This window comes from Mus caroli, chromosome 3 (genome assembly GCF_900094665.2).
Source record: "Mus caroli chromosome 3, CAROLI_EIJ_v1.1, whole genome shotgun sequence".
Taxonomy (NCBI): Eukaryota; Metazoa; Chordata; class Mammalia; order Rodentia; family Muridae; genus Mus; species Mus caroli.
In genome coordinates, this window is record NC_034572.1 from 5,827,308 (window position 1) to 5,851,670 (window position 24,363).

At 44.5% G+C, this 24,363-nt stretch overlaps 1 protein-coding gene across 3 annotated transcripts in view; it reads right to left on the bottom strand.

Moving 5' to 3' along the window:
- Positions 1 to 24,363, bottom strand: part of Pag1 (phosphoprotein membrane anchor with glycosphingolipid microdomains 1) — a 142,301-nt gene that overhangs the window by 86,132 nt on the left and 31,806 nt on the right. For all 3 annotated transcript variants that reach the window (XM_021158325.2, XM_029475223.1, XM_029475222.1), the window contains exon 2: positions 6,226 to 6,284. The gene's annotated coding sequence lies outside the window, so the exon portion shown is untranslated. The remainder of the gene's footprint in view (positions 1 to 6,225; positions 6,285 to 24,363) is intronic.

Genomic DNA, 24,363 nt, shown 5'->3' on the forward strand with positions numbered 1-24,363 from the left:
CGGAGCTCTTGTCTCTAGCTGCATATGTATCGAAAGATGGCCTAGTCGGCCATCACTGGAAAGAGAGGCCCATTGGACTTGCAAACTTTATATGCTCCAATACAGGGGAATGCCAGGGCCAAAAGAATGGGAATGGGTGGGTAGGGAAGTGAGGGGGGTATGGGGGACTTTTGGGATAGCATTGGAAATGTAATTGAGGAAAATATGTAATAAAAAAAATTTCCAAAAAAAAAACAACAAAAAAAAAATAAAATTAACTTGGGAATGCAAAAAAAAAAAAAAAAAAAAGCCAAATAAAATTTCCATTTGATAGATACTTTTATCCACAAAGGGTAAACATGGTTTTTTTTCCAGTTAACAGATTTTTATTAAGCTTTTGGTGTATATGATAGTACCAGATAATCTAAGACTTAAAGATGGTAGCTTCATGCTTCCAATCTGATACGACTCTACAGGCAGATGTATGTTCATGCTTTGTAGGTACACACCGAGTGCTTCCTAATCACCTTGGCTGCTACTACAGTATTGACTTATCAGCACGTTGTCTAAACAGTATATTGTTTCTTATAGCTTTAGGAGCTGAAGTCCATGATCAGGATGGACCAGGGTGCCAGCATGTTTGGGTTCCAGTAAACAGTTCTTTTTGTCGTCATCACTAAACCTACAGTGACAGCTTCCCTCCTCATTACTTAATTGCCTTCCAAGGACCCTCCTTACTATCACTATGGCAACAGAGACTTAGGATGCCATAGACTATTTTGGAAGACAAACTGACCCACAGCTAGTTGCCAGTCTTGCTCAGATAACTCTACCTCTGACCACTACGTTAGTTTTTCATCGCCACAACAACAACAACAAACTCATAAAATTAACTGTTAAAGAGGAAAGGATAATTTTAGCTCATATTGTTGGAAGTGCAGCTCATGACCAAGTAACCCAGTCGCTTTGAGCCTGTGGCAAGGTAACACATCGTAGCATGCGTGTGAGCAAGACTTCTTAGATCACAAGCCAAGGAACAAACAGGGATGAGGAGGGAAGCCTGGCTCCCCAAACCCTCTTTACAAGCAAGGGGTGAACACTTCTAGCACTAATGTCTTACTACTTTTGTATTGCTATGACAAAACCCTATAACTAACACAACCTATAAAAGAAGGGTTTATTCGGGGCTTACAGAAGGAAGGGGTCAGGAAGTAGGCGTCAGTCACCATCACTGTATGGGAAGGCACGGCAGCGAGCAGCAGTTTACTGCCTGGAGCAGAAGCTGAGGGCTCACATCTCAAACCATAGCCTGAAGACAGAGGGAGCAAAGTGGAGCAAGGCCACACCTGCCAAGCTTCCCCAGAGAGTGTCAGCAACTGAACCACACATTCAAATGCCTGAGAATATGAGGGGCATCTCATTCAAACCACCACAGTTCTGTAAGGTGTATACGGTTTAATCACACAGAGGCCCTGTATGTATTGTAACAAGCCAACCAATACGTAAAGTATGTCATGTCCACGTTTGTCATCTGCACGGAGAGGCAAACTTACATGCCACAGACATGTGAGCTGACAGACTTAGTGTCAGTAAAGGATCAGGGCTGCTGCTGCTCCTGGCCAGCTTGGGGTGCTAATCTGTCTATCTGGCAAAGACAGGCTTCAGTCATATTTCAGCTATATTGCTCATATGCAAAGTAGCTCAGAAAGCAGGAACGGAGTTTAATTACGTGCTGCTCCCTCACACACAGAAGTGTAGTGGCACATGCCTCCAGACCCGGCATCAGCACATTGATTTTGAACCTTATAAAAGTTCTTCCTACTTAGGCTGCAGCATGAATTGACACTGCCGTAACTCCTGTCTGACATCATCTCAGCTTTATGAATAAATAAATCTGTACTCCAGGGAAACACTGGTGTAAGAGGAAAACCAATAGCACCCAGACCTGAGCTTGACACGTCCTTTCCAGTCCACTGCGCCCCAAGTAGAAGACCAGACGTGCTCCCTGCAACAGTGACATGTAGTGCAAGTCTCTACAGCGAGTAACAGCTTCCCAGGGCCTCAAGCACTGCAGTTTCTCTTTTCTCCTTAAAGAGTAGTAAGTAGTTGATGTCTCTAAAAGAGGAAATTTGGAAGAGTGCAGGACGGGTGCAGGCAGAGTGAGGAAGCTTTGACTACTGCGACTCTGCCTTCTGAGTATCTAGGGAGCTGCTCTGCAATTCTCCTATGTTTATAAAGGTTTCTTCCCCCCACTCCACCCCCCAGAGCAGTATTTAAAGTCTGTATGGGCTTAGGGGAAACTGTCAGGAGACTATTAACCGACTTGGCAATAGTGGTATTCTCTGGGTAATGTGTGAACCAAGAAACTTAAAAAAAAATCCCAACTATCTGAAGTGAACAGACATATTTTCTTATGATGTAGAATATAATATGGGAAAAGAGAGGCAAAAATAAAAAATTAATGAGACCGACTGCAAAGTATTCTGTTGAGTGCTAGCTCAGAGCTAGCTAATTTACTGTTTCAGATTCCTGGCCGAACCTTCCTTGCTGCTTTTGGATGCTTTTCAAGGCACAGGCAGGTTGCTATTCAAATGAACTGCTCTCAAAAGTAAAGCTAACAGTGCATGCTGATTTTAACCTCAAGTTTCTGAGCCAAAGTGCCAAGCTTCAGAGAGAAGCTGGAGAGAGCAGTCATTTCCTCAGCCCTGCCGTCACCTTGCCATCGCTGCACAGCAAAGCAGTGGGAGCAGTTGTGGGAAGTTCTGCGGTGCCCTGCAAGTAACCTTTGACTGTAAAGCCATTTCAGGGCATCTAGGCTCTTGCCTACAATTGGAATGAATTAAAAATGAATCCCATTATCTCTCCCTCGATCCCCAACTAAGCAGCTCATCACTGTGTTAACTGTGGCTCCTCATGAAATGCAGTGTTGTTTTGAACTTAGAGCCCACGCCTCCCTGGGAAGTAATTTCTGTCTTCTCAGAGCCGGGGAACAGGAAACACACCTGAACACATGGGACACATATCTCAAGCACAGGCACAATGGAAGCCTGCAAATGGGTTCGTTCCCAAATTAAACATCACAGAATAGGCCACCATCATCAACAGGGTGATAGAGACACAGGCTGAACCTTCTTTTCCCTTGTGAAAACAGTACCGGATTTCAAGTTTAGGAAGAATGTAGCCAGTACTTTAGCACTGATATCAGCAGAGGAGTGAAAGACCTTGGGTAGGTTTTGGCGGTACTTCCTTAAAACACGGATATGAAAATCAAAAAGAGAAAACAAAGCTACATCGTTGAGAAGATGCTTGGGGGAGGTCAGAGGAAAAGAACAGCTTGAGGTCAATTTCTTCTCATGAATGCTTCTCTTTATTAGTGTTGGAGATGCTTCATCCATAGAAACCTAAATGGTCCAGACAGTAACTAGATGTTGTAGGTACAAAGATAGGATTAGAATCTTGCCCTGCAGCTCAGCATGCATAGGAAGGCCATATACAGGTGGCTAACAGCAACACTGTGATTTGAGATGCAGCTAATGAACTGTATGGATCCTGTGGTACTGAGAGGGCCAAGGAGAGCTTCTCAGAGGAGATGGAGACTGGGGTGGGTCTTGAAGGATGCTCCAGAATTGAGAAGAAATGGGGGGGGGGCAGAACATTCTCAGAAATGAGAGCAGTGTGCATTGAGTCTTGCTTGTGCATGTTTGTCTTAAGAGACATGACATTGTAGAACACTTCAAGAAATCCAGCCCTGGAACTGAGCGATGGTGGCTCACCCCTTTAATCCCAGCACCCGAAGGCTGAGGCTGGCAGATTTCTGAGTTTGAGGACAGCCTAGTCTACAGAGGGAGTTCTATGTCAGCCAGGATACACAGAGAAACCCTGCCTTGAAAAAACTAAACCAAGGAAATCCAGCCCCATAGAGCAGAGAAAAGCATCCTGGAGGGGTACCCAGGACTGGGCCACAGGGCTGCACAGCCAGGTGTCTGGGTCAGTTCAGGTGACAAAGGCACAGAGGTGTGGGAATCATGAGCAGGGACCTCAGTCAGGGAGAGCCACTCTGAAAGAAGCTACAGAAGTTGATTTCAGACCTGATCTGCACAGATGTGCACATGCGCATGGGTGAAGGCCAGGAACAATGTACTGACCAGTGGCAGCAGAGAAAATGAAGGGTCAGAAAGACACAATGAATATTAGTAACAGCAATTATGTGACCCTCTAAGCCAATATCCTGAAACTTTTGCATAATCTTAAATCCAGAATCTGGTATGGACTGAACGGGGAGGAGCCAGGCCAGGGCAGAGATTCCTGGCTTGAGTACTGGGTCAACAGGGATGCCATTAATTGGAGTATTGATTCCAGGAAAAGCAATCAGCTGCTAGCAGAAGAGAAGAGAGCCAGGTGGGGGAGGCAGTTTCCCTGTCATTTGGAGAGCTGCCTGAGACACTCAAATAGGGGTTATCAGAGGACTGGGGACAGGAATCTCGTCCAACAGAGAACAAACTGCAAATTCACTTTAATTTCGAAAGAAAAACAAATGACAAACAGAAAACTATCTTCACTGAAAAGCGTAAGAGTCAGGCCATAGGCACAAAGGGAGCAGACAGGGCTCTGCAGACACTGGGGGCCTTGAGTGTACTAGAGATGCATCTCATGTCTATTCCAAAATGCATGGTTCCCTGTTAAAGCTGATTGATCCCTGACTGGAGAACGTCCTGCACTTTAGGTCAACACTATATGTGTAAGGTGAGTTACTCTAGAGGAAACAGTGCTGTAGAGAAAGTATTTAATCCCTGAATCGAGATTCTTGTCAAATGTTGCAAGATCAGAGAAAGGCATTTATGGAGCACAGATAATCAAAGCTGTTAAGCACATATTCTTTAGCCTTAGTTAGCAAGGGGAGGAGGAGGAAGAGGAGGAGGAAGAGGAGGAGAAATCTGTTTCTAGGTTCTGTAATTGCTCTGCAAATGACTCAGCAGTGACCCAGCTCTCCTAACAGCAAAGACTTAACTCTGGATTTCTCACACAATGGTTTATTTTTACCAAGATGTGAGGGACTGGGAAAACCTAGACCAGATGGACCTTTTCCTCTGTGAGAGAGAGGCACAGAATGATAGTCTGTAATGGGAGCAGGTCAGGGAGGCCAGGACACTTGAGATTTCTAAATCTTTTAAATGGGGTGAAAATGGCACTTCAAGGTCAAGGATTCACTTTAAAAAGTGATAACCTGTAGTAATGCAATTGCTAAAACCCAGTGTGAAGGTCTTTGTGTGACTTGTCATTTGCTTAGGCTCGAGGATTTCACACTGGATTTGATTCTGTTAAATGCCAGTCCAAGCCCAGATCACTCAGGGGTTTCTGATGTAACTGGTATCAGTACTGATCATGGTCACAGTAAACACAGCCTCATGGTCCCGATGATGGTAGTGGTGGGGAGAGCTGTGTATACTGGTCATCCTTCACAGAGCTCAAGAGTCTGTGCAATTAGTATTCTCATCTCAGAATGAGGAAAGAGACTGAGATGGGGTAGCACTGGCCCTCCATGGAGGCACCGAGAAGCAGAGTGAGGACTGAGCCAGACACTGCTTGAGGAACTGTGCCCGTTGGTGTCTTGGTCTCTTGTCTCTGGATAGGAAATATCCCATATGTTAGCGCCTAGTGGACAGCTGGTGGAGCTTTTGAGAGGTGATTGACTTATTAGGGCTGAATTCCATCAATGGATTCAGCAGTTATGAGTTCAGCCTGAGCAGAGGCAGGGCTCAGAGGAAGTAGGCTGCTGGTGATGCCTCGAAAGGCTGTATCTTGTCCTTACACACTTCCTCCCTGGCTCTCTGCTTCCTCACTGCTAGGAGGGAGCAGCTTGTCCCACCATGCCCTTCAATCCGCCTCACTATGGGCCCAAAACGGATGTCGCTTCTGACCCCAACTGTGACCCCAAACAGACATCTCCTGCCGTTTCTATGTTGTTAGAGCAACATAAAACAAACAAGTTACCCTTGTGGCACAGTGGTCATGGTGTGACATCTAAGGTGGAACTAGCTCACACCTGGCTGGAGCTGTGCATCTGCATATGCAGGCTGGCTCACACCTGGCTGGAGCTGTGCATCTGCACATGCAGGCTGGCTCACACCTGGCTGGAGCTGTGCGTCTGCACATGCAGGGTGGCTAGATACTGAGTTACCTTAGAAGCAAGCTTGAATCATCAATATTAAAGATGGTGACTTAGATGAATAAATATCCTGAACTCACCAACTCCCAGCTTTGAAGTTGTGCTCCACTGTGGAAATCAGAGAAGAACTCAGTGTGTTCTAGAAAGGAATAAGAGGAAAATAGTTTTAAATTACTTATTGAACTAAAACTAAAAGATTAAAAAAGTTATTACCTTCTCCTTTACTTATTAAAAATTATGCAGTAAAGGAGGAAATTGACCAGTAAACTTTAAACTGTAGCATTTTAGTACTACAGAGAAAGGAGTCCTAAAGACGAAACTTGAAATGTGATCTTAAAATGCCCACAGAGCACTTGTTCTTGCAGAAGACCTGAGTTCAGTTCTGACCTTGGACACGGGTGCCCAGTGACTCACGCCTCTCCTTAGCTTCAGTGCCAGGCAATCAGATGCCATCTTATGACCTTCATGAGCACCAGTCCTGCATGTGGTACACATATACATGCAGGCAAAACACTCATACACATAACACAAACCAATCTAAATCTAAACAAACAGGTCTATGTAAGATAAATGTACACATGTACACAGTATACATATCCATGAAAGAGACAGAAATGATGCTGCAGATGTGTTATTTAGTTATGTCTCTGCCATATTTGAGTCACTGCTTCCTTCCTCCTCTTCCCAATCTACAGATTCCTACAGTAGGCATGTGTTATATATCACATACATAGCCGCAGACCTACACAATGGGCAATGTACCACAGACTTAAAACAGCTAGATACTGAAAGGGGGGGGGGGAGAGGGAGGAAGAGAGGGAGATAGGGAGAGAGGCGGGGAGGGAGATAGGTGGAGAGAGAGAGATTGGGAGAGACAAAGAGGGAGGGGGGATATGAAATGAAAGGGTGAAGAACTATGCGCTAATTGCTAGCATGGATCTAGCCATGCTATTTACTTCTTCAACTTGAAATACACTGTAATTTAATACAGTGCCTTATGCTTATTAACAGTAAGATTGTATCACTTATAAAGATCCCGTCCTGCAAGAGGTGTGACTAAAATTTGAGAAATTGAACTCAAACCTAAAATTCTGCTTTTGTAGGATGGTTCTTAGGTAGACTTCGTCTTCTTCTTCTTCTTTTTTTTTTTAGTTTTTTGAGACAGGGTTTCTCTGTGTAGCCTTGGCTGTCCTGGAACTCCCTCTGTAGACCAGGCTGGCCTTGAACTCAGAAATCCTCCTGCCTCTGCCTCCCAAGTGCTGGGATTAAAGGCGTGCGCCATCACGCCCAGCTTAGGTAGACTTCTTAAGTTTGTGTCATGGAAGGGAGATTCTTGGAGAGTGGGGAGACATAAGAGCTGGTGGAGATTGCTTGAGGATGAATCCTGAGGTAAAACAGTGACTCTTTTATGCTTTCAATTTGTTTCTGTTTTGGTAAAGCTTAAAAAGGGAAGGACAAATTGTTCCTTAGAAAGAAATGATAAGGAAAGCAATGTTAGAGTGGGCAAAGAGCTGCCCAGGTGAGACCCTGCCCAGGTGAGACCCTACGGGAACCAGCAGGACCAGAGCTGAGAGACGGCAAAGAGACACAGTGGTTCCACCCAAGGAAGGTGATGGTCCCGCCATGAGTTGCCCAGGCGAGACTCTGTGGGAATCAGTAAGGTCAGAGCTTGCCACTACATCCTAGTTCAAGCCCTGGCCATGTGATCTAAGAGCCTTTGATTGTGTACTCCAGGAGAAAGCAGTGGAAGGTAAGAGAAAGTTGCTCAGCAGGAAGTCAGGAGAAGGTAGCAGCTATGCCTGTTGTCTCTGCCTTCAGACTTTCAGCAGTGTGAGCCCATGGGAACTCCTCTCAGCCATCTGCTGGGGAAACTCCCAACCCAGAACTACTCAGGTCACACCTCAGTGACACTGTGGCTTCCGGACGGTTTCCACACCAGCCAGAAAACCATCATTTAACAGGAGAGGGAATCGCAAGCTCTGAAGACAGCATCAGAAACAAGAACTTGGGAATGATGCCCGAGCAAAGTGGAGATGACCCAGGAAGCCCTGCCTGCTGACTTACCACACTGGCACGGAACAGATCCTCCGCCCCAGCCTGCCTCTGTCCCACCCCAGCCTCCCTCAAGCTACCCCGTCCACTGCCCTCTCACAGATACTGGCTCGGGGGCTGAAACCACACCATGGAAGACACAGCTAGTGACCTGGTCCCAGATGTCCAGGTCTCATTAGAGAACTGCACTTAACAGCAACACTCAATTTCATAAAACAAACATGGCTATGTGTGGAGTCACAGATTAACCCCAGTACAGTAACCATGAGGGAATTCAATACCCTATTGTCACCAATAAAGGCCTCCAGACAAAAAAGAAACATTGGGGTTACATGAAGGCATAAGTGAAAGGACACTAGGAAGACACATACAAGACTCCACTCAAACACTAAATAGTTCAGTTTTCTTAGCAGCACACACAAATTTCTCCCAAAGAAGCCATGTTTTAGGACACAAAGCAATCCTTAATAGTTATAGGGATACTGGAATAACATTATATATTGCATCTCGCCATGATAGAATAAAGCAAGATATCCACAGTAAGAGAAACCACAGAAAACACACAAACTCATGGGCACCAAACAATACACTATTGGATAATGAATGGCTCACTGAAGAAATTAAAAAAAAAAAAAAAACCTCTAAAATTAAAAAAAAAACAACAACAAAACCTCTAAAATATGTATGAACACTAAATCTATGGGACATAATGGAGGCAGCAGTGAGTTTCCAGCCCTCAGTGCCTACATCAGAAGTTTTAAGCAAATAAGCAGCTGAATGAGGTACCTTAGGGTCCTGGAAAAACAAGAATTACCCAATGCAGGAGATGGGAAGAAATAATTAAGATCAGGGTAGAAATTAATGAAATACAAGTAAACAAAAAACATTACAAGGAACCAATGAAATGAAAAGTTAGTTCTTTATAAAGACAAACAAGATTGACAGTCAACTTAACTAAGAGCGAAAGAATACCCACAAGCGAGAAACCCGGAAATGAAAGGGAGACACTGCTATACACACCAATGCAATTCAGAAACCATCAGGATCTACTATAAAAACCTGGATTATACTAAATTGGAAATTGAATTTTTACATACATATGGTTTACCAAAATTAAACCAAGATGAAATAATTTAAAGAGATCTATAGCCAACAATAAGATATGAAGACTCCCAACTAAAAAATAGCCCAGGACTATATGCAGTCACAGTGGAATTATATCAAAACTTCACAGAAGAACTAACACCATTACTATTCAAATCATTCCCAAGAACACGAAAGGGAAGAATGAATGCTCCCAAATTCTTCTTAGGAAGTCAGTATTAACCTGATACTAAAACTTTGACAACAACAACAACAACAAAAAAAGAAAATTTCAGGCATATCTCCCTGATGAACACAAATACAAAAATTTCTAATAAAACACTGGCAAACACCAAAAAGATCATTCATCGTGATCCAATGGGCTTCACTACAGGAAGGCAGAGATGCTTTGATATACATATATCAATCAATGTAATCCGTCATTTACATGGACTCAGACAGCAATCATAGAATCATTTCATCAGGTGTAGAAGAGGCTTCCACAAAATCCAGTATGCCTTCCTGATAAAAGTCAGAGAGAAACTAGGAATGGAGAAAGCCTACCACAGCATTAAAAGGCCACCTGTCAAAAAGCCAGCATTATCAGAGTGATGTTTTTATGCACTGTGTAAGATTGTCTCTGTATTAGACAAATGCTGGTTTCTGAACCTGCAGAGATTTGATCACACGTAGGACCTTGCGTGACCTGTCTCGGTGTTTTGCAAACATTCTCTCTCTCACCTTCTGTTAGCCAATAGCAAAGCAAGAAAGATAGGAAGGCAGGACTTCCGGGCAGAGCTGGGAACTCTGGGGAAGATCTCACATGGGGAGATGCAGTAGAACATGAAGGAGGAAGCAGGCCGGGAAGGAAGGAGAGGTAACCGACCAGCCATGTGGCCAAACTTAGACAGGTATAAATGGGATAATTGGCTATAAGCTGGTCAGGAACAAGTCTAGCATTCATTAAGTTCTAGGCATTCATAAATAAATGTAGTCTTCGTGTCATTATTTACAAGCTGCTGCCCCAGAAAGTCCCAACATCATGCTAAATGGAGAAGAGCCTAAAGCATCGCCACTAAGACTAGTAGGAAGCCAAGGCTGTCCCCTCTCTCCACTTCTATTCAACAGACTTCTTGAAGTCTCAGCTGCAGTACTAAGACAAGAAAAGGAAGGAGTGCCATGTAAACAGGAAAAGAAGTCACTGCATCCTTGATACACTGTGCAGATGATATGATCCTGTGCATAAGAGACTTTAAAGACTCCACCAGAGAAACTATTAAAGCTGATAAACACTTTCAGAAAGATGGTAGTATAGAAATTAATGTAAATAACCAAAAGCCTTTTTATATTCCAACTGCAAAAACACTGAGAAAGAAATTAAGAAAACAACCCTGTTCACAACTTTGAAATCAACATAAGCAGGTAAGAAAGACCTCCAGGGGACAGGAGAGAGAAACGGGGAAACTCTAGAAGATGGACAACATAAGCAGGTAAGAAAGACCTCCAGGGGACAGGAGAGAGAAACGGGGAAAGTCTAGAAGACGGAAAGACCTTATACACTACTGCGTTGGAAGGAGACCTACTGTGAAAACAGCCCCTCTACTAAGAACAACCTATTAATCTGAATGAAACCCCAATCAAAATTGCAGATATATACAAACTTTATATGGAAGCACAAACGTCAATGCTAGCTAAAACAATTCCGTACAAAAAGAATACTACAGGAGATAGTACACTCAATTCAACTAATACTACAGAGCCATAGTAAGAAAGATAGAATGGTTCTGGCACAAAGCAGACCCAGGTCATGGAAAAGAATAGAGGATCCACATATAAGTCCACATAATTACAGTCACCTAATGTTAGACAATGATGCCAAAAATATGCATCTGAGAAAAGTTAGTGTCTTCAACAAATGGTGCTGGGAAATCTGGACATCAACATGTTGTAAAAAAACTAGATCCCTGTGTTTCATTTTACATAAAACTCAATTACAAATAGATCCAAGGCCTCAATGTAAGACATGATGCCCGGGAATGTGATTCAACACTGGGGCACAGGATAGGGTTTCCTAAACAGCGCTGAGGAAATTACACCAACTCTTGACAAGTGGATCTCGTGAAGCCAACGCTTCTGTATAGCAAAGGAAATGAGTAACTGAACGAAGAGGCAGCCCACAGGGTGGGAGAGAGATTTTCCAGCTCTGTATCTGGAATACATAAGGAATCCAAATAACCAAACTCCAAAATACAAATGACCCAAATTTAAAATCAGGCTAAGGAGCTAAACAAGTCCCACACTCAGCCATCAGGGAATGTATAATGCAACGGCGTTAAGATCTCCTGTCATCCAGTCAGGAGGCCATCATACAGGCTATAAATGAGAACATCGTTAGCATGGGTGTGACTTTGGAGTACACTGAAAGTAAGCGTGGCTACAACGTCTATGAACATCAGCCTCCTTCGCTGCTAGTGTCCTTAAGAGTAAGTGGCAGAATGGGCTCTTAAAGGAAGGTCTTGCATTTTGTGACTTGGGTCATTGCCATCTTAGAGACAGACAGTTGCTGCTCTCTTGCTGGGAGGACCACAGGAGTCAGAGGCCAGGCCAGAATCATTCAATGCTGACTGCTTGCATCTCTGTGTTGTGTCCCAGGAGAAGAGCAGTGAGGTTGACTAAATCCTCACTTCAGCCAGCAACCTTCCTGAGGTCCTTGACTGAGACAAGGGACAGAAACTTTTGAAGAGAGTTTAATTTTGGTCATGTTTTAGTCCTAATCTTCAAAGGGCCTGGTAGGCTCAACAGTTTTTACTAAACAGCATTTTTAGATACAAATGAGTGAGAACACAGGGGCATTCCTTAGTCCTAGCTATTGAAAAGATCAAGAGGGCTTTAAATATATATGTTTTTCTAATTCTGTTTTAAGCTAATCCCATCTCAATAACTGCAACTATTTTAAATCTCTCCATATACCCATCCCTGTGGCCCCTGGAGTTTTGATACTGATGAAAACAGACAGATTTTCCTGTCCGCATGGAGCTTAGTGGTAGAGAAGAGGTTGAGCTGTCCACCTGGCAGGCAGCTGTGGTGCTCTCTGAAGGAATGAAAGCTCAGGATCAGGAGTGGGTGGGTATGCGGGCTGGGCTGAGAGGCCAGCACACAGTGGGGGAGGGGAGGCCAGCACACAGTGGGGGAGGGGAGGCCAGCACACAGTGGGGGAGGGGAGGCCAGCACACAGTGGGGGAGGGAAGGCTAGCACACAGTGGGGGAGGGGAGGCCAGCACACAGTGGGGGAGGGGAGGCCAGCACACAGTGGGGGAGGGGAGGCCAGCACACAGTGGGGGAGGGGAGGCTAGCACACAGTTGGGGGGGGCTAGCACACAGTTGGGGTGGGAGGCTAGCACACAGTTTGGGGGGGGGGGAGGCTAGCACACAGTGGGGGAGGGGAAGGAAGGACTTGCGGTCTGGAGACTGAGCTGTCTACCAGAGGCAACCCACTTAACAGGAGGAAGTCTTCATTTGACCCATGGTTTCAGAGGGATTGTGGGCCATCATGGTGGGGAAGGCAAGCTGTTGGTTCCTTCTTTTGGTAGGACATGAGGTAGAGCAGCTTCTCACACTGATGGATCAGAGGAAAGCAGAGAACTGAACTATGGCAGAGCCTGGCTGACCCCCCAAGAGCCTGTCCCTAATGCTTTGTCCCAGCCAGCCCTCATCCCTTAAACACTCCATAGCTTTCCAAAACAGTCCCAGAGCTGGTGAACAAGCTCTCCAGACTTGAGTCTATGGAGACGTAGATCCAACCTGTGAGAACATGACTGGCAGGCAGTTAGTTATACAGAAGGAAGAAGGACTGAAGGAGCAGCAGACAGGAGACCTGGAGCACGGGCCATGCAGGCCCTCTCAGCCCTACCCGTAGCAGACGGGAGCTGATGGACTCAGGAAACCGTGAGTTCTGGAGGACTGGAGCTTTAGTATGCAAGTTTAAAGAAGAAAGGGAGAAAGTCTAAGCAAAGACTCAGGCTGGAGGCAAAGGTGACTCCAACGAGACAGCATGAGAGCTAGTTAATCAAGCAGGAAGGAACGGCACGTGAGTACAGAGGGAGGAACAGAGGGGTAAGTAGGATGGGAGTGGGAAACAGAGAGGAGTTTGGGGAGAAAATGGGTTAGACACTTCCTACTCAAAATACAGTCTTTGAACCAGCAGCTTCAGCAATACCTCAGGGCTCTTTAGAAATGCAGGTCTCAGACCTATAGGATCTGCATTTTAATACTGTCACAGATGACTCAAATACACAATAAATCTGGGAAAGAATTAACTGTCCTAATTACTGTTACATTCAATCTAAGATGAACAACTCGCTCCCTGCATAGAAACAGTAAGACCCTGTTCAGACAGTATGTGAGCAGGTTTGAGGTGATGGCCCTTCCAAGGCCTGGCTCAGATTTGGCCCCTATGGATCATTTGCATTTTAGAAGTCTGCCTCACACCCTCAGCCTGTGGTCTTCATGCCCTTCTAACAGGGGTGGAAGGCCTCAGCACCACTCCTACCTGTGCCTCTTCTCCCTGGCTACAGGTGGAGGGCATCCTTCTCTTCCCAGGACCACAGTCCAGATCCACTCCTCCATTCTCCTTACCTACCTGTGAGCGGTTAACGGGATGTGCAGCATCCTGTCATGTCTGTACAACTCTGTATGCTCAGAGAGACAGTAAGAGGCATTGGTGCAAAGTAGATGAAATATCATTTATGGCTTTTTAAGATTTATCTTTCCAATTCAGTAATCATCTATGGGTTCGTGTTTTCCTTAATATGGGTAGGCTGTTTTCACCCTTTATTGCTAGGTTTATGTATAGAAACAACAGGTACGTGTGACAATACTGAGTGAACAGGGCTGAGCCTATCTAATCAATGCAGGCTTTGTCCTCACCACAGCTTCATTCCTAATAAGCAGCGTGACATTTTATGAACCCAGACACAACCTCCCGCACAAAGGCCTGCATACGAAGCAAGAGACAAACACAAACATGGAAGCTTTCTTTCTATTTTTTCCCTGAGGCACAATTTCAGGGGCTGTCACATAATCAGGTTTCTTGTGGTTGCTGACTGTGATTAGGTTTTCAGACATCATGCTACATAACTCCACCCATCTGCCCCTCAGACAGTGCACACACATACTGCATGGAAGCCACGCCAACATCACCCTGCAGGTGGAACAGCTGCAGTCTGAAAGGTGAACTGATGAAGCCAGTAGATGGTAGGGCCAAGTTTCAAAACAGTGTATCAGATTTCACAGCGACTCCTCCATGGATGCACGCCTGTATGCTGAGGGCATGGTATGCATTATTTTCTCTGCATGGCTGTATTCCTATGTATGTGCATATGATCATTATTAATTATCACATGTGTTCATATGAGTCAGAGAAGGTTAAATGAAGGGTTTCTAATTTCACTACTAGTATTTAGTTGGGAAACCCTCAAGTAGATAGAACAGACCTATGATAGTCCAGTTCTTGCTGAGTTAGAATAAATCAGTTCCCCGAGTCATCCTAGCATCTCTCTTCTAACCAGGGATTCAGTTCTAATAAACTGGCTTATCACCATGGCTACTAGATGTTGTTTCCAGCACATTGTCTGGATGGCCCTCAGGAGTAGATCCAGCTCTGCCTTCAGGAGTCAGTGCTGCCTACTTCTGTTCCTTTGATCCCATCCTCAGGCTAGGTCAGTAGACCTGTGTGTACAGAAGATCGAGTACCAAGCCAGCCTTCCTCTGATATAATGACCGAGAAACTTTGGATGCACTGGCCCCCTCCTCGGTAGTGCCCACAGCTCTGTGATTCAGAGATAGTGCTGTCCACTTCTTCCCACGGTGATTCACAAGAGTGACGGCTGGGTCAAAGCCCTGGACAGGAAGCACTGAGAGTCAGTCAATGAACCTGTGAGGACACACTTGGGGTTTAACCCCAAGTTAAGCCGAGGCAGCTGCACAGTCAGTCACAGGGTTAAGGTTTGGGGCTGATGAGGCCAGAATCAGTCAGTCTTCAACAAAAGCAATTCAGAAATTGACCTTTCCACTCCCAGTTTTCACCAGGAAGAGAGAAGCAGAAATCTTGTTTTATGTCAAAAATATACTTCGTTTACCAGAGATTAGAAGGAAAAAAAAAAAAGATGTTGAATACAAATATTCTATGGTCCATCTAAATATATGCTTTCGTTCTATTTGAATGTACTCAATGTCTGAATGGGCATATATCATAACTTAGTATTTATTACTGTCTTTATACATATTTCTGTCTTCTGTTGTCAAGTCTGGTAAGCTGGGACTAAATCTATCAGTGCTTTCTGGTGTGCACATGAAATTGTAATACATAATTACATATTAAGGAGTGTCTGATAGAGATTAATTATGAAGAATGAGGACTGTTGATCCCATGGGAGGGTCACTGGTGAAAGCCCCCATCTTTCCTGCAATGTCATAGAGCCATCTAGTTGACAGACACATGTGCACAGGGATCAACAGAACTAAGTGCTGAGAAGTCGGTGGACCAGCAGTATCAGCATTGTAGAGCAGTATCAGGACTCCTCTACAGGAAAACAAAACACAGGCCGCAGGCCACACCTATGAGTCAGGATCTGCAATTTACAGGACACCCTAGTTCCTCCTATGCATGTTAGTCGAGGAAGCATACACTCAAGGCCTGTCCAGTTCAACTGTGTCATTTTACAAGTGAAGAGGTGTCAGGCCTAGACAGGCTGTGGAACGAGTAATCTGTCCTTTTGTGGGACTCCACATCTAGATTCCAGTGTTGTACAGCCTTTGGCTTACTCCGCAATGCTTTTCTTCCCTGACCCTACTATGGGGTGTTGGGATTTAAGATGTGAATAAGCCACACTCTGTGCCATACAGAGAAGCATGTCAGACTGCTTGTGGTTGCTTGTCACGGGGTCTGTATTCTTTCTCTAAGATTTAATTATGTGTATATGTATGCACATCTGCATGGAGGTTTCTGTACACGAGAGTGCTGGTGCCTATGGAATTCAGATGAAGGCATTTTCTGGAGCAGGAGTTACAGGCAGTTGGTTGTACACTGCCGCACCTGGATGCTGGGAGTTGAAATCAGGTTCTCTGCAAGAACAGCGCACGTTCTTAACAACCGAGCCATCACTCCCCCTGATGTAGGGCATTCTTCCAATGCCCTAAATACATTTCCAAGATGCTGGGATGGAGTTAGAGATGAGCATTGCTCAGGAGTAGGCTTGTTCATCACATGCTGCTTTGGGGGAGTGAAGACACAGATAACGTGTGAAACTGGACACGCAGTGGGCTGAAAGCTGCTTCTGTGTTATTTCTACATATGTGTGGTCCAGTCATGTAGCCCTGACCACTCTTCTTCTCTAACCCCATTTTTTACCTTATGCCAAAGCCACAAGGATGTGCATTGCACATCAGCTTAGACTCACTAACAACCCCAGAACTGTATTTGAGTTCCACTGGTCTGCAAGGTTCCTGAGGCATCTTCTAAAGCAGCTCCTCCCACACCCTGCCCTGCCAGTGCGGTTATTATATATTCCTAAAACAGACTCGGAACACTAATTTCTAAGCAGGAGAATTTGATTCTGGTTATTTCCCTCTAGATTTCAGCTGGGAAAGTAGCCAGAATGTGAAGGATATTCAATAATATTCAGATTCATCAGTGTTGCACCACTCATATTTTAAGAGGCTGAAAGGGACAGGCAGGCTCTTTACTCTATCTGTCTGGCAGACATCCGTCTCTCCACTCACATGCAAATAGCAACTGGTCTCCTCCCATCATATGGTACCTTTTCTGGAAAAAATCATTAATTTTTCCAGGTGTGAAGAGATTGTATTTTTGTCCGTAACTAACATTTCGTCTACCAATTTAGGAATCATACCATAAAAGTATACATGGGATTCAAGGGTGCTGTGCTGAAGGAGGTAGGCTTAAAAAACATGAGAGTGTTCAATCAATAACTCAGGATGTAGGAAGAATATTAAAATGCTGCTGAAAGTAACACACTGAGAATCAGTGCAAGGGGATTGCTTGATCTAGGTTCTAGAGCTTCCTAAATAAACTGTGGCTCTCTGAGAAGGGCTGAGGGGTCCCTGGCTCATCTGACTCCCTTGTGAGTTGGGGCTTTGGCACAGGATGCTACCAATCTGTCACCTCCCCCTGGACTTGATCTTTCCAACTCCCCACCTACCCAGTTCAAACCGGTCTTTCTGCTCTCTTGAGTCAGAATGCTGATTGCTTATGCTGGTCCTTTCTTACATCGGGAAACCCACTCAGCAGAGCTCTGGGAGAGGAGGAACGGCAGCTCCCTGAGATGGGACTCCAGCCTCTCAGACTTGGGCATCACTGCTCTGGTGCCTGTGGTCCCACAACCATCAAGCTCATGAAACAGGAAGTAGATCCGTGAAGATCCAGACCACCTGTACAGGCCCACTGCTATGAATGGCTCTGAACACTCAGAATTAAAACCATGGAAGGTTTCTGCTGGCTTATGGCCGTCAAGGTTTTTTTTTTGTTTTGTTTTGTTTTTTGAGGGGGTGGTATATATGGTTTTTTTTTGAGGGGGTGGTATATATGGTTTTTTTTGAGGGGGTGGTATATATGGTTTTTTTTGGAGGGGTGGTATATATGGGGTTTTTTGGTATACATCATTTGGTTGTATCTTATTTGAGTACACATCACGTAGTTCTATGTTTTTGTGGCATACATTATTTAGTTGTATATTTTTTCATGTACCTGTTTATTCTGGCAAAGTGAAAATAACCTGTTTAAAATCAACTTCAAAACTTTAAAATCTATTATTAATGATACTTTAAAAGCAAATATCTGAAAAGACTTGATGCTAAGGCAGGAGTTATGAGTAAGCACTGCAGAGACTGCTGGAGGGGGATGCTCTGAGCCTAACTCAGCCTGGGCTACAGTTTAAAGCCAGCCTAAGTAAGAATGTCTCCAAACAACAATAACAGCAACAGTACTCCAAAACATCCGCACTCTCCAAACAAAACAAGCAAAAGCTGAGGCCACTCAATTAATTCCCTGTATGTGGGGGACTTTTCTTTGCTGGGCCTTAGGAATGAACAAATAAGACCTTAGGTCTCTTTCCTGGCCAAGGTCTTGCCAAAGTATTCTTTCTATACCACGAATTGGTGTGTCTTGAACACACTGAGCTATCTGGGTTTAGCACATAGGCTAAGTCAGGACAAATATCTAAAGGCAGAAATGGGTGTTCTACTGAGACATCAGGAAAAACTCACGGATGACAAAGTCCCAAGCCCAAGCATGGCTCTGTCAAGTGCGAGCCTCTGCCATTCTTGAGCCATGTGTCTGTCTTCTCCAGCAGCCAGTGCTGTGGCTGACAAGGCACCTGGCACTACTGCATTCTCTGACAACACCACCCTCCTACGGAGACTGTGTGATTCCCACTCACAGAGGAGAAAACTGAAGCATGGAGAGGTCAGAGCTAGGCCTGGGGACAGTGAGAGACAGAGACAATTCCAACAGTTCAGCTCTAGATTTCACACTCAGACCCTCACCCCTGCCTCCATTCCACTCCTTTCACCCACTCCTTTATCCTCTTTCTTACAGATGCTGGGGCATAAGGTCACTAGAACCTCTCCTTCCAACAGCAATCACACAAATTAGCAGCCAGATGGCCGAGCTTTAATCCCAACTAGCCCTTTCATTCTTCCATCTCTTTCTTTCTCTTTCTACTTTTCCTTATGTAAATTCCTTTTCTTTGCTAAATATTTCTTTCTTTTCATAATAATAGGGGAGCAGCCCCCCCCACTACCATAAATTATGCACTGAATGTTCCCATATTTGGGAAGGTCAGCATATGCAGGGTGCTGAGGCCCAGCCTCACCTCAGAAAGCCACCTTTATAACCAAGCTTTCCCTCCCTCCCTCTCTGCCTTCTTCTCTCCCTCCCTCCCTCCTCCCCCACTCTTCCCTCCCTCACATCTGTGTATTACAAGTGTCCAGAGAGTCCAGAAGACAGTGCTGGGTGCTCCTGGAGCTGACACTAGGTAATTGTGGGTCACTCAGTGTAGGCATTGGGAGCTAAACTCCAGTCCATTGCAAGAGCCGCAAGTCCTCCTAACCTCTGAGAGATCTCTCTAGTGGCCACCTTATCCTAGTACTTATGACGGGGCTAGGAGTGGAACCCGAGGTCTTAACCACGTGAGACAAGTGCTCTCCTACTGATTATATCCCTAGTCCTCCATTCTTACTTTGGATTCATGGGAAAAGCCAAATAGAACACGGAAGCCACTTCTCTAGGTAGCCTGAAAGGCTATTACAGTCATGGACTCTTTGGCCATCCTTCAATCCTGCACTACCTGTCCACTTTCCTTTTAGTTCTGCCATATACTCCTCGATCAGACAAACAGCCTGTCTAACTGTACCATAGTTTGCAATACTACTGTGCTTAGAAAATACCGAGTTACATGGGAGTTCAATATCAAACATAACGGCTTTACTTCCAGATGTCTACTTTGTAACAAAATGTGCTAAGTGTTGCCAAGTTTCTCAATCAGAATAGCTTATTAATCATGGCCACCATGGTAAATTCCTTCTGTAACGTTCTTAACTTCCATTTCCTTTGTGTTAACCCCTTTAGGCCGAGTTAATGAGACCCAGGCAAGTCTTTCCACTTTGGGTCCCCTAAAGAGAGAGACCAGCAAGAGTCGGTCGGGTGGGAGGCTCTGAGCTGTAGAACTAAAATGGCTCATTAGAAAATCAGACATTGAGGAAACATTTCCTCTTACACGAACCAAATCATGTAAGACACGAACTATAATCAGCCACAAGCCTTCTGTTGAAACCCCAGAGAAACCACTAGGAACTCTTTAGCAAGAATGTTACAGTAATTGTAACAATAAAGAAGATAGCCTCCCACAAGGGGAAGGAGAAAAAATGTAGCTGCTAGCTCCTGTTTCCTTTCAGGGAGTACTTTCAATAGACCGACTAGTGAGTTCAGCCCATCTGAGGTTGTGGGGTCCTAAGTCTAACAATTATAAATGTGCTAATAATAACCGGCAAAATCTTTAAGAAGTAGGACCAGAAGCAGTGTTAGCATTTAAATTGGGAGGACAAAAATGATAGGGAGGAGGTAAAAGCTACTAGAAAGAAGTATCAGTCACATGCTTCAACAAAAATGAAAGCATGGAGCTTTTACTGAAGACATTAGATAGACTTGAAAACCTTGAAGCAGGAATCCTATTTAAGAGGTGAACAGGGAAACAGAACACAGTCCCTGAAGGTGTGACAGCTGTCATAACCATAAATCAGATGCTGACGTGGTCAGCACATACCACCCGAGAGTGAGGCACACCAGGGCTGTCTTCACAGTCTAGCAGTTGGTTGTGAAGTGAGCACACACACTTTCCCTGGTAATAAGAAAAGATGCCTCAGAATGTTACCAGACACTGATGGGGACAGTGCGGAGGAGCACAAGCCTTCCATGGAAGAGCAACCCTTGGACAGTTATGATCTGGGGAAGTATTTTGGGAGTGAATTTTCTATTTCTTCCTAAGAGAAGTTAGAAATCTGGAGTTTCTTTTCTTTTTTTTTTTAAAGATTTATTTATTTATTATATGTAAGTACACTGTAGCTGTCTTCAGACACTCCAGAAGAGGGCGCCAGATCTCGTTAGGGATGGTTGTGAGCCACCATGTGGTTGCTGGGATTTGAACTATGGACCTTCGGAAGAGCAGTGGGGTGCTCTTACCCACTGAGCCATCTCACCAGCCCGAAATCTGGAGTTTCTATTACACTTTACAATGCTTAAATATATGCTACCAATATAAGCAAAAAAAAAACCCAAAAAAACAAAAAAACACAAACTTTACTAGCATTAAATGGGTCAACAAAATATCCTTGAGGTCCTGTATAACCCCCCCCCTTTAATAAAATGTTTATTCCTTTGGCCCATTTCTTCTTTCTCACAGTGCCCTTGTGTTGTGTGGAGTAGAATCCAGAACATTAAGCATGTGAGGTGAGTGCTAAGCTACCCCTCCAGGCCACATACCCGTGACTATGCCCTAACAGTAACATTTCCTGTTCCTGTTGCTGCAGTTTCCCTAGCCCTCTGTTTTGCAAACAGGCTTTACAATTATTCTCTTCCACTTTGTAGCTTGTCTTTTCAAACCCCTAACAAGGTTTTCTGCGAGGCAGGTTTTACAGACATCTTACTTATCAGTATTTCCTCTTACTTATTCTTTCATATGAGTATTTTGTATGAATCAGCTCTGACTTTCTATCTGGTTCCTCTCATGTTCATCCTTCTTTCGATGCCACTTGTTCAGCTCTTTCACAATTGTTGTAGCTATTCTAGCCCTGGTCTTTCTACATACATTTTAGGATAATTTTGCCTAGGTCTACAAAAAACTCTTGCTGAGATTTTGAGAGAAACTGTGTTAAGCCAGCACAGCAGCTTTGGAGGAATCAGCATCTTCACTACATGGGGTCTTCTTACCCACGGCGGCACCCTGCTTCCATCAGCACATGGGGGCTTCTCACCATGACCACACCCTGCTTCAGTAGTATCCAAGTTTCAATGCACAAGCTCTTCTAAGATTACACCCAATATTTTTTTCATTTTTTTCTGTTTTAATATTCTCCCCTATGAACCTTTATCCTTCTTTGTCCTGTTATCCATGTGTGCATGCTCCATACATATATGTATATTTCTTCTATATATGTTTAGAACCACACGGACAGTTACACATTTGTGTGTGTCACTCTCATATAAAACTTAGGGAAGTTCTCAGGAGGCAAAGGCAGAGGCAGAGAGAGAGGCAGAGAGGCAGAGAGAGAGGCAGAAAGGCAGAGAGGCAGAGTGGCAGAGTGGCAGTGAGAGAGGCAGAGTGGCAGAGAGGCAGAGAGGCAGAGAGGCAGAGAGGCAGAGAGGCAGAGGCAGATGGATCTCTGTGAGTTTCAGCCTGGTCTACATGAGTTCTAGGACAGCCAGGGCTACATGGGGAAACCCTGTTCGAAAAAGACTGCAAACAAACAACAGCAACAACAAAACCTTTGGAAATTCTATAGTCTTCAGGCATACTTATATTCACCACATTTTTTTTAAGTTTCTTGATCTTACCAGATTATTATCTCTTTATAGAGCATGTCCTTTAGCAAATCCCTTAGAGAGATCTACTGGTGATTGCTTTCTTTCACCAGAGAGTACCTTGACCTCCTTTCCCTCCTAAAGGGTATTTTCGTGGGAAACAGGATTCTGGGGAGACATCACTTAGAACACTGAAGTGTCAAGTCCTTTTGGTCTTTGTAGTTTCTGTCCACTGCCATTCAGACTGCAGCCATGCCATGTGCTTCCCAGGCTTGTCTCCTTGGCACTATGTTCAGGAGCATGGTGTACCGTGGCATGGCTTCCTTTTGTCTGAGGTTAAATCAGTAGATTAGTTTTATACTGTGGCTGTAACACATTTTCATAAATTTCAGAGCTTAAACTATCTTGAATTGATTGTCTTTCAGATGCAGAGGTGAGAAGTTCTGCACTGGAAGTCCAAAGCAGATCCACCTCCTGACCTCCCAGCTTCTAATGCTCCTTGCAGACCTGACTGCTGAGCATGCATCCCAGTGCCCTTTCCGTCTCTTTCTTAGGAGAACTCTTATCAGACAAGGTATTTTCTTATCTCAAAAATCTCATCACCCCTGTGAAGTCCTTTTATCATATACAACAATGCATTCACAGTTTTAGGATCAAGGCAAGGGCAATCTATCTTTTATAGGGAGAGTTATCCAGGCAACTAGATGGCATTTCTTATGTCTGTGAATTTTCTGGTCCAATTTTGTAGGTTTTAGTTTCTTACTCAGATGTGTTTCAGTTCCCTGTCTTTTCCTATTCTTAGGGTGTTCCAAAGATACAATGTTAGATTTTTGGCACACTCTTAACATTCCTGGGGTTCTTTTATTTTATTCTTCAGTCTACTTTCTCTCCATCATTCCCACTGAATAATTTCTATGGTTCTAACTCCCAGCTCACTGACTCTGTGCTGTGTGCCCTCCATCTGGTTCTACATTGTCTCCACTGAGGTCTTCCTTCTGGTTCCTATACTTTTCCATTCTAGGAGGGCACTAGATCTTCACTGTATTTCCCACTTGCTTGCTAGGGGTCAATGTTCACATTTGTAGCTCCTGGTTCATGGTGGTGCTCTGACGTCTTTAGCTGGCAGCTCTCACATCTGTCATCTAGTGCTGGCCTCTACTGACTGAGCCTTCTCTCCCCAGAGGCTGCTGGCTGCCTTGTTCCTTCTGTAACATGGTTTGACTTTGCTGTTTGGTTTTGTTTTTTGATTTGTTCTTCATCAAAATCTGGACATTTGGAAATATGTTAGAAATTGCTGGATCCCTTGCATTCTTTTGATATCAACTCCAGCTAAGGAAGCTGGGTAGGAGTGGGAGAAGGAAGGTGTCATGAGGACTCCATAGGATAACTCCACTGATGTCTGAGGGGAGACTTCCTCAGAAGGCCTGGCAGGAGTAAGACTCTGAGTCTCTATTCGGCCTTCATTGATGCTTTCCTGGCTTGAAGGAGTCACCCATTGTTTCTTGTGTGATGTGTTCTGACTTCAGTAGGAGAAGAAAAAGGGCCACACTATTGGAAGTGGGTCATCCAGGCCTCTCTATGTTTTTTACTTGTATGGAGATGGAATGCAGGTTTTTAATAGCACCCACCTGAAAGGAATGCTTTTATCTGTGACACCACCAGTGAGGAAGGCTGGGGAACTGCAGCTTAGCAGGAGTGGATATCTGCTGCTTCCCATCAGTGACTGCTGTCAGAATAGAGCCACTCATTTCTCTAGAATAGTGCCTTAGAGTGGAAAACTGTTGATTAAAAGTTATGGTTAAGATAAAAAATTCAGGTGACAGCAGATGCTGGCGAGGATGTGTAGAAAGAGGAACACTCCTCCATTGTCGGTGGGATTGCAAGCTTGTACAACCACTCTAGAAATCAGTCTGGCGGTTTCTCAGAAAATTGGACATAGTACTACTGGAGGATCCCGCAATACCTCTCCTGGGCATATATCCAGAAGATG